General features: G+C 43.9%; 1 long non-coding RNA gene across 1 annotated transcript; it reads left to right on the plus strand.

Moving 5' to 3' along the window:
- The first annotated feature begins 747 nt into the window (after positions 1–747).
- Positions 748–7,970, plus strand: LOC129011569 (uncharacterized). The gene is made up of 4 exons (XR_008493366.1): positions 748–857; positions 5,115–5,222; positions 6,888–6,989; positions 7,399–7,970. It is a non-coding gene; the product is annotated as an uncharacterized LOC129011569 (long non-coding RNA).
- The last annotated feature ends 2,569 nt before the right edge of the window (positions 7,971–10,539 follow it).

Here is a 10,539-nt window from a genome sequence, read left to right on the forward strand (position 1 = left end):
GTAACAGTCTTTTCAGGATTCTATAACAACATACTATAGACTGGCTGACTTAAACAACAGAAATTCATTGGTTCACAGGTCTGGAGACCAGCGGTCCAAGATCAGGGTGCCAGCATGGTTGGATTCTAGTGCGGACTCTCTCCTGACTTGAAGACTATACCTTCTCATTGTGTCTTCACATGGCATAAAGAGAGAAAGAGAGCTCGCTCTGCCTCTTCCTGTAAGACCATAGTCTTATTGGATTAGAGGCCTGTTCTTATGACCGCATTTAAGCTTTATTATCTCCTGAAGGCCCCATCTCCACATATAGTCACACTGGGGCTTAAGACTTCAACATACGAATTTTGGGGGATAAGATTCAGTCTATCAAATCCATCACATTCAGTCTAACATCACAATAAAAGGCCCTGTGATGCTTTGGCATACCCTGGTGACTCAAGGATGGCCAACTAGAAATATAACAGGTACCCAAATGCCATTCTCACTGAGAAGTCTGGAAACGTATTTCTGAGAAAAGCAGAAGAGAGAGAGTTTAGCGAAGGTGGGAAGCTACCACATATGGTGAGGCCATGTGTGGCAAGCATGCGTCTAACTAGCCATGGACACATGAAGTCCTTCAGTGCTTAACAATGCTGAGTCATATAATAGATTATGTTCCAGAATCCTACACCCACAGCGTGTGAGGCAGATAAGCTGTACTTACCCAAGAAATGTAAACACAATAGTCCTTGGTTGTCAATCTGGTAGGGTCACGAAGACCTGCCTAGTATCAGTGTTTTTTAAAGCAACAGCTGAAAAAATGACACCTAACTAGTCAAAGAACAGAGTTACAAGAGACATGCTGATTCAACAAATGGGTAATTATATATATTTGTTTTATTTGCTAAATCTATCCCTAAAATTTGTGTGCAGAAAAAAAAATGGAGAAGTAAATTATGATGAATATTTGGTTAAAACAATCCTGCAGCAAATCTGAAAAATCTATGGAAATAGAAACAATCACCCCTCATTTTAGCTTTTGGGGTTTGTTCTGTTATTATTATAATTGGATAGATACATTGAGTTTACATAAGCCAGGATTTATATTTTTTATGAGGGTCTTTACTTGACTTTTTTTATTCTAGACTTTACTTCTTTTATTCTAGATTGTACTAGTAAGAATTTAAAGATGTTACAAGGTAAGCGAGAGTTTAGATAAAGTTCTATCATACAGAACTTTCTCTTGGTTATTTCGGGGCAAATGAGTTTTAAAGTACCTGCACAGTAAATATTAATCACTGCATCTTGCCACATCTTGCAGATTTGCATTGTCAAAGGTTACAATTTTATCATGATAGTCTTACAATGTGATTAGAATCCTGTATTAGCTAAAGCCATTTTATTTTCAAGGACAAAATTCAAAGCAAAAAGGGGAAAATATATGAATGAAAAGAAGAAAAGAAAAATAATTTGTCTCCTTGACCTTCAGTGTTAGGGAAAATGACTAGAAAAAAAAGACAATAATATTCGCCTTTGCTTCTAGGTCAAATTAATCTCCAAGGTTTTTCTAACTCATTATCAATTTCAAAAAATAAAAATATATGAAATGAAGAAATAGATCACAGCTCCTTATTCATCAGAGACACATCCCTTAATCTTCTCTTTAGCCACCTGGCAGCATATATTCAGTTTTTCTTTCTGCATTTAGTTTCACAGATAAGGGACATTTCCAACCTCTTGCTTCTATTATTTGTTGATGTTTCTTGTCTCCTTGCAGTTACAGCATTGTCTTGAATAGGGTTTTACCTCCATATCTGTGTTATCCCCAGATGGTGATGTCATGCTACCAGAATCACCCATTAGCAAAGCATCCTGATGGGGCACAACCACCTAGCTCCCTTTTGTCTCAGTTACCATGTGGCCCAGAGCCTTTCCTCTCTACACTAACTGAACCACAGTTTATCTCGGGGAGGAAACAGTAGGCTGGAAGCAAGGCTAGGAACAGGTCACCCCTCTCATACAGTAAGAGATAGACCAGAAAAGCCCAGCCAGATGTCCTTAGCCCCCTCTGTCTCCTGTTTTCAATGGAAACTACACCTGAGTAACGCCAGAGCCACCACAACCTCAAATTTCTCCGTCATCTGTAACCTGAGGGAAGGCCACAGTCTGATGGCGGCCCTCCGGTTAGGAGGCTGAGAGCTCCTGTCTGTTAATTTATTGTTTGCTCTTTGGAACCAGAAAGTGGCAAAAACACTGGAAAACCTGTTACTTGGGGCCCTACAGAGTGGTCTATTTATTTCTGTTTGCAAATTGAGGGACGCGTGTCTTCCCCACTCCCTCCATGGTGGGGCCATTTCTAATGACCTTCACTTGCCTGTCAAGCTGTTCTGACTGCTCATGTCTATGGCCCTTGTTCCAATATCCAAGTCAGATAATGTAACATTCAGAAAATCTTGTTCCCATTCCTTGTTCTTTAAATGTTTCAAAAATCACAGAACGAAGGAAGCAGAAGCGAGGTTTCATGCTGAAGTCTAGTTGCTCTCCCGTGATGGCCTGCATGGGATACAGTTTACTCTAGGGTTTGAGTGTCACTGAGAATTCTTGAACCACAAAAACTGCATCAATGTGCATTGTCCCTTCTTAAGCTCCCAAACTGATATTACAATTGCATTGACTTGAGACTTTGCTCACGTCAGGGGTTCCAAGGCTTGAGAGTAGATCAGAATCACTAAGGGGACACATTAAAAATGTCTATTTCCAGGTTCCATCCCCCAGGGATTTGATTTAGGAGTTATAAAGTAGGGGCACAGAAATCTGAATTTTTAGCTACAGATTCGTTGATTTTGAAGCAAGAAAGTCTAAGACCGCATTTATACACTGACCTCAGTCAAAGTTAACATTTTTTAAATCCTCAAGAGGGCCCTGCCTTTTCCTGAAGGATGGATTATTTTATTTCTTTCATACTAAGTACTCAAGATTAGGTGCTGTCTCCAGGCCCTGAACATATCTTAATGCCTTGTTGAGATGAACAATATGTTTTGTGCTTATCAAATTGCTCTTCATCAATTAGGTAACAGTTTTATAATTCATATTATGTGCCAGGCACTGAGGATATAAGGGTGAGAGAAGCAGCTCTTGCCCTCAGGAGCTGGCAAGCACATGGGGAAGATGTTCAGTTAAACTGGCAACTGCAGTAAGGTGGAAGAGTTGCAATTGCAAACACAGGCACAGGTTGCTATGTGAGAGCCAAAGAGGAGCACCACCAGAGAGAGGAGTTTAGGAAAGCTGCTCAGAGGAGGTGGCCTCAGGAAAGGGCTTTGGGTAAAGAGATGAGATTAACCAGGTCAAGAAGATATAGAGGGAGTCATATTTGCGAAAGCACAGAGCAGAGCGTGCTCAAGCAACCATGAGGAGTTAAATATGTTCAGGGTAAGGACTCATAAGAACAACAAGGTGTGTTAGCCTGTTCAGGCTGCTGTAACAACTTACCATGGACCAGGTGGCTTATAAGCAACAGAAATGTATTTCTTACGGTTCTAAAGATTGTGAAGTCCAACATCAGAGCACCATCAGATGCTGTGTCTGATGAGGGCCCTCTTCCTCCTGGTTCACAGATGGCTGTCTTCTCACTGTGTCCTCACATGGCAGAAGGGACAAGGGAGTTTTCTGGGGCCTCTTTTATAAGGCCAGTCATCTCATCCATGAGGGCTCCACCCTTAGGACCTGATCACCTCCCAAACGCCCACCTCCCAGTACCATCCTGGGGGTTAGGATTTCAATATATAAATCTTCAGGGGTAGGAGGAACACAAGGAGAAGTGACTGAAGGAGTAAAGCAGGATGTAAATCAAACTTAGGAGTTTGAAAATTATTTATTCAGCGGTGAGGAGCTATTGGAAGGTTCTATTGTGTACAGAAGATGGATCCAATGGGGAAAGATTGGTATTGAGATTATTATCTCAACATAACCAGGCTCAAATACCAAAGCTTAATAACACCAAAATGTCTGTGGCTTTGGCTCCATGTTTTCTCTTTTAAGTAATAAAAAAAGTTTAAAGTTTCTATTACACATAGAAATCTGTTGACAATTTTAATCTGATGGCAGCCATGGCACTGTGACTATTCGTGTCAGAGTCCTTTGCCAGTAGAAACAAAGAAGATGCCGTTGCTGGCATGCTTCAACTCAGTTTTATTTCCTTATTTTATAAATTCTTTTCCTTTTGTTAAATCTGTCTTCTCCTTGAAAGCTAGGATCTTCCTGATGGATCCTTTGAGTTTTTCTAGGACAATGCATTTGTAGCTCAAAAGAGTAGTTGGCTGCAAACTCTTTAACAGCCCTCAAACCCTTTACCACAGACTCCAGCCTGCCTTTCCAGAAATAGCTTCTGAACGTCTGCTGCACTCCAATCAGATGATTAGAGTCCAAACCAGCCACAAGATTGCCTGAACCTGTGCCTTGGCTCAAACACTTTCTTCTGCCTTCCACTAAGAATGCCCTCCCTCCAGCCCTATCCACCCATGATTATTTTTCTGATTCTGTAAGTTCAAATGCCTGAGCTTAAAGATACCTTCTCTGATGGCCTGAGCAGAATTGTTTCCCCTCTAGACTTCCTCAATTTGATTGTCTTCTAGAGTTTGGCTTGCATTATAGTTACCTGTGCACAAATCTGCCCTGTGAACCCCTTTAAGGACATGACCCTGTCATGGTCAACTTTGTCTCCATATTCCTTGCTTAGTGACTACACAAGGCTGAGTTGCACTGTACAGGGCTACTTTTCCATATTTCAGAAACTGTGCTTTAATAACCACAATCCACATGAAAGCTCAGCTCATAATAAGAGCTACAGCTACCAATGACTGAGTGCTTATTATGGGTCAGACATGGAACTGAGATTTTTTTCACATGTATGTATACTAAAATTAATATATATGTGTGTATGTGTATGTACATATGTGTAAATATATACATATATACACATAGACATATATTTATGTATATATATTTATATGTGCATATACATTGTATATTTAACTCAGAACATATATGTGTGTGTTCATATATATATGTATGTTGGGTATGTGTGTATGTATGTGTGTATTCAATTAATCCCACATAAGGGATTCTCTCTTTTTTAGAGATGAGTAAACTGAATCATAGAGAGCTTAGGTGACTTGAAAGAGACTTGACTGCTGAGCAGGGAGACCATCTGTAGCCACCTCCCTGTCACAAGGAAGCCTGCACATGTAAGTTACTCCACCCCTGCCCCAGATGACTCCTGGGTGACAGCTGTGAAATATTTCGATTCATCCTGAGGCTTCTCTGCTAGCCCTATTGGAAAGTCTGGAAGTAGGTATAGGGGGCATGAGGAAGAAATAAAAACAGAATCCTGTGGAGTCACTACATTGTAGAAGAAAAGAGAAAGACAAGTCGGGGATGGAGAAAGAGAAAGAAGGGTTAGAGACCAGGGAATGCAGAATAGTGAGCAGCACAGGTCATGAGAGCATAGCTCTGTCCCGGCTGTTTTCACCGGAGCAACTCACTTTCACCTGTTGGATGGCTGTCCCGCATCACTGGCCTGTAAGCTCTCGGAGAGAAGAGACCATAGTAACAGTAGCCATTATTTATTGAGCACCTACAATGTGCCAGGGCACTGTTCTAAGCATGTCTCTTGTATTATCTAATCTTCACAAAACCTTATGAGATAGGTAATATTATTAACTCCATTTAATAGGTGAGGAAACCGAGCCCCAGAGAGGCTGCATAACTTACCTGTGTCACACATCTAAGACAAGTCAGGGCTGGCTGTGCCGACAGACGCTCTGACACCAGAGCCTGCCTTTAACCATGATGCTGTGCCACTCCCCATGGCACATGAATTAGCCACTTATTAGGTATATACTGAATAAAACAATGAAAAAGATGGGAGGGTCACCAGGACCAAGAACTGGAAGGAGGTAAAGGATTATGAAAACTGAAAACAATCTTTGGATTTGCCAATTTAAGAGGATGTTGGTGGCTTTCAGGAGAGCATGGTGGAGTCCTCTCTCTGTCCCCAGGTAAGATGGGAGTGTCCAAGGCATCCTCAGCTCTTAGCATAGGTCCTAGAACCTGGTCTGCACTCAGGGATACCTGCCAAGGCAGGAGGCCAAATTCCCCCCATGTTCCTTCCCAAGCCACCCACTAACCCCTATGAAGGCTCTGGGAGTGACTGAAAAACTGGCATTTTTGGTCCTACAGAGACGTCAAAGAGAGGAAACGTTGAAGACAGAAACCCAAAACTCTCAGTTTATAACTTTGAACTGGGGCCGGGGAGAGGGGGTGGGGAATAGCTTTCATTGGCTACAGCTACCACATCAAAAATAAGTAAAACATGAGAACTGTGAACCACATGAAGAGAGAGCGCGCCAACCTCAGTGAATCTCTTAACACTTAAGACACTTCTTGGTAGAACTGAAGCCTCCCAAATGAAAAACAAGCACCGTTGTTCTTTATGGTCCAAATCACTTCAAAAGAGACTTACAAGCCCAAAAAAGATAAAGCCCAGCTTAAACGTGCACCCCACCCCACTTCCTCGCTGGCTCCTTCCCCCATGCACTGCCAGAACCTGCTCCACTAAACAGCAGGGGGTTGGGGAGGGAACCAACAGAAGAGACGAAGGCCCTGGCCACCCTCTGTGCGTGACTGCCACCTGCGTATTGCAGGGTCTGGGCCCCTTGAGGAGAGAGGTGGCACCGTGCTGCATGTCCGTGTGGCCGGCCAGCTGGATCAATGAGTTCAGCCGCACTCAGCTCCAGGAGGCTGCAGATTTCTGACTCAGATCTCAGCGAGTAGCACTGCCATCTATTACCCCAGAAAGAGATTGGATATTGGGCTTAATGGATTTTCTGTGTGTTCCTTTCTGACCATAGAGAGACCTCCCATAGAGACGAAATATGTCTACAAAAGGGTCACTGCCCTTGCAAGGAAAATGTGATCCCAGCACGGCCTGGCGTGTTCCTGGCGGCAGAAAGGTAAAGGAAAGCAGCAGAAACAGGCCAGCCCAGTGGGGTGCAAGCTGGTAGAAGCTCCACTCCACTGGGTGTAAGAGAAGTGAGCCGTGTGGAGGCGGCGCGAACAAGGGAGCATTCAAAGTCCCTTAACGTTCAAGAGCCTTTGGGTGCTTATATTTAATTGTGGGTGTGTCTGGCATTTCTGTAATTCACAACACATGAGGTCGCAGTGTGAGAACTCAAATCAGTAGGAGGTGGAGAGCAGTCCAGTTTCCCATCCCACTCCCGACTCCAAGCTGGGGGCGACGGTCCAGATTCCCAGCTCATGAAAGCAGCCCAGGCCTCTGCCCAGAGGTCGCCTGCCTTCTCCTACCAAGAAGGAAAGGAGCACGGAGACAAACTGACTGACTCAAAAGCCATTCTTTCCTAGGACTCCTGCCAGGACAGGAGGAGAAGTTGCGGCTGGGACGAGGAGAGGGTGGGAAGCCCTACAGATGCCCCAAGCCCACTGATGCCACAGGAAGGGAAGGGAGGAGGTTGCTGTGCTTTCTGTGTACCTTGTTCTCTGCCCAGAAGGGTCAGCACAGCCAGGCAGCCCCGAAATGCAGTGGAGGCTAAAGAAAGGAGGGCCCTCTGTCCTAGAGAAGGCTCAGTAGGCTCCCGAGGAAAGGGAAGGAGCAACCTTTTCCATTTGACTTCAGGTAGGAGGGAGAAAGTGTACAGAATCAAAATGTGTGGCACCTGCGATTCAGTTGGCTCATTTCTGAAAAAATCAGGGTAGATTAGGCGCCCAATGCACCATAAGCGTTATGTGTGTTTGTAAACACACACGGGGCTGTACACAGGGGTAGGGGTCTTAGAGAGGAAAGTAAAAAGGGAAAAGAAGGAAAGTAGCAGAGACTAGTTTACACATAAAAGTACATAAATAAGTTTACTTATGAAGACCATGGTTTCCCACAAACAGTCCCGTCTTGGTAGCAGAATGGGACAAACTGTCACACACCCACAGTGAATTGTAAATAGCAGGGAATGGAAGGACAACGTTCGTATGCATTGGATGTATAATAAGAATACATGTGTGACCTACATATGTCTGTTTAATTAGGACAAGTGTCCATCCCTGGTGAAGATTGATTAGTCATTGTGACCTCGTTTTTGAAAGGTTAATGAGAGCAGATGAGACTTTTGCTTTAACAAACTTACTTGGCCAAAATTTTAAAAGCTGGCAATTCTACCTTGCTACCAGTCCTGATTGATTTGTTGTTGTTGTTGTTTTTCCAACTTTACTTGTCTCTGATATTGAAATGTCTAGGAACTGTAACCTATGACATAGAAGTGCTATATAATTTGTTTTCAAATTTCAAGCCTCTTTAACTAATGTGGATTTTTATTAAGTAGTTGTTTGACATTCAATGTCAAATGGGTTACAAGGAAAGCTGATGTTTAGAAGGATGTACTGTGTGTTGGGCATCATCCCAGATTCTGTCTTTTAATTCGGGTCATAAAACTTACTCATCTTTGTATGGTAGATACGACTTAACCCAATATTTTTTCAAAAGAGAAACAGAAGCTTTATACCTTGCACAAAACCACAGGTGGTGAAGGCAGAATACAAACTGAGGACCCGTCTGACTCAGAAGCCCACGATGTTTCCTATCCTATCTCCTCAGTTACCAAAAAGAGGTTCACAGCACTGGACCAGAAAGAGACCTTGGCTGTTAACTCCACCAGCCTCTAATTTTGCAGAGAAGAATGTGCTACAGCAGAGGTTAGGTTACTTGCCTAAGGCTTACTCAGTAAATTTGGTGATGTAGCTAAATTCATCACCAAATTTGGCTGCCACTCAGTCTCTAAATCGCTTGCCTGGTGTCCTCTCCACCCTCACCCCCACCCCTAACCCAGCCGTGCCCCAGGCACTATCCATAGATGAAAAGTGACAGCCATCCTCAGCACCCTCCAGACCAGAGCAAGCTGAGAAAAGTTGATGCCTCCCCAGAGTTCCTGACACAACTCCAGGGCTGTGGAGGAGGCCCGTCCCACAGAGCTGCTGCAAGAAGAAGATGCTGGGAGCTGAGCTGCTCCCTGGCAATTGCCTCCAGGCCAGCTCAAGCCATGCTAAGGGATGGGGGTCATAGGGACAAAAGGGCATTGTGTGAGAGAGGGAGCAGGGAGGGAGTGTGGGGAGGAATGCACTGGCAATTTCTTCCTCTCCCAAAGCCTTCCTCGCCCAGCTGTCTCGTGGCAAAGGAAGGACCCTCCCTGGAGGGGCTGGCGGCCCACCATGGATGCCTGGAGACTGGAGCTGATTGATTGAGTTATTAGACTTCCTCCAAAGGATAGAGGGCTTCATTTAGCCGGCATTGTGTCACTTGCTACAATGGCCCCTGAGTATATAGACGCTGCCTTATGCCGTTCCCTTTAATTCCCTTCAAATAGGGACATTTAGAAAGAGTCCAATAACATTTTTCTGAAAGGAACCTCCACCTCCTTTTTTTAAAGAACAGAATGATTTGTTTCCAAAAGGGGGCCCTCCAAAAGAAGCTGGAGGAGCAGAAACCATTTTAATAGCATCTTCTCTTTGCTGAATTGTGTCTTCATTTTACACTGCGGCTTTATTCTCTGCCCCTTTGACACAGCCAGCTGCCTTTCACGTTCCAGCTCAGAAACAGGCTGGCTTCAGGCTGTAACAGGCACCAGCTTCCAAAGCCCTTTCTCCAGATGACTCACGTTAGCTTGTGTGAGCCTGTGAGCCCGGGAGCCCCACACCACAGCTCCCAGACCTTTGTTCCTTTACAAAGTGCATTTAAGCTCCAAGTACTAAAACAGTGTCTACCTAAGTCTCCTGCCTTACAGTGGAGTGAAATAATTAATTACACAGTGGAGTGTCTGGTTCCTATCTTGTGCAGGTTCATCCTGTTATCAACTCAGCAGCTGGAGGAAGTGACATCACGTGCCCAAGCTCGGCTTTGAAGCTGGAGGTGCATACCAAGACACTGTATGTGGTACTGCACTCTGGCCAGGAAACATCACCCTTGGACCATCTGTTAAACTATTTAAAAAAAAAAAAAAAAGTTGGGACATCAGTTTCTTAACTAGAGTTTCAAATCCTATTGTTCAAATGGTGAAAAAAGCCTTTTGTGAATTCTGCTCTTAGCCTGGAAGATTATAAAAGGAGTGGAGATAAGTTCCTGCAAGTGTCTTGAAAATTAAATCCTTTTATATAAAGCATAAATATATGTGGGGCTAGGTGGGGGGAATGCTCCACTGAGCAGGCTCCCATGTAACTAGTGAAGCAGATCCATTTAATGCTAGTCACCAGGATTTCTTTGCCCGAGTATTCCAAGCCCCGGTCTGGGGCTGCTTTTCTACTCCTATGAAAAAGTGCTTTATCAACTGCTTATCTCAAGTTTTTCTTAGTGAGTAACAGCTCTGGGAACTCTCTGTGTGGATCTGAACAGCATGCAAAATCATTTTACTTTTAAGACAAAAGACATTAGCTTCCTGTAGCTTTCTTAGCCATCTCTACCTCTCTTCCCTTCCCACCCACTTTTCCCTCCCCTCCCCTTCCTCC

The sequence above is a fragment of the Pongo pygmaeus genome, chromosome 14, assembly GCF_028885625.2.
Source record: "Pongo pygmaeus isolate AG05252 chromosome 14, NHGRI_mPonPyg2-v2.0_pri, whole genome shotgun sequence".
Lineage (NCBI taxonomy): Eukaryota > Metazoa > Chordata > Mammalia > Primates > Hominidae > Pongo > Pongo pygmaeus.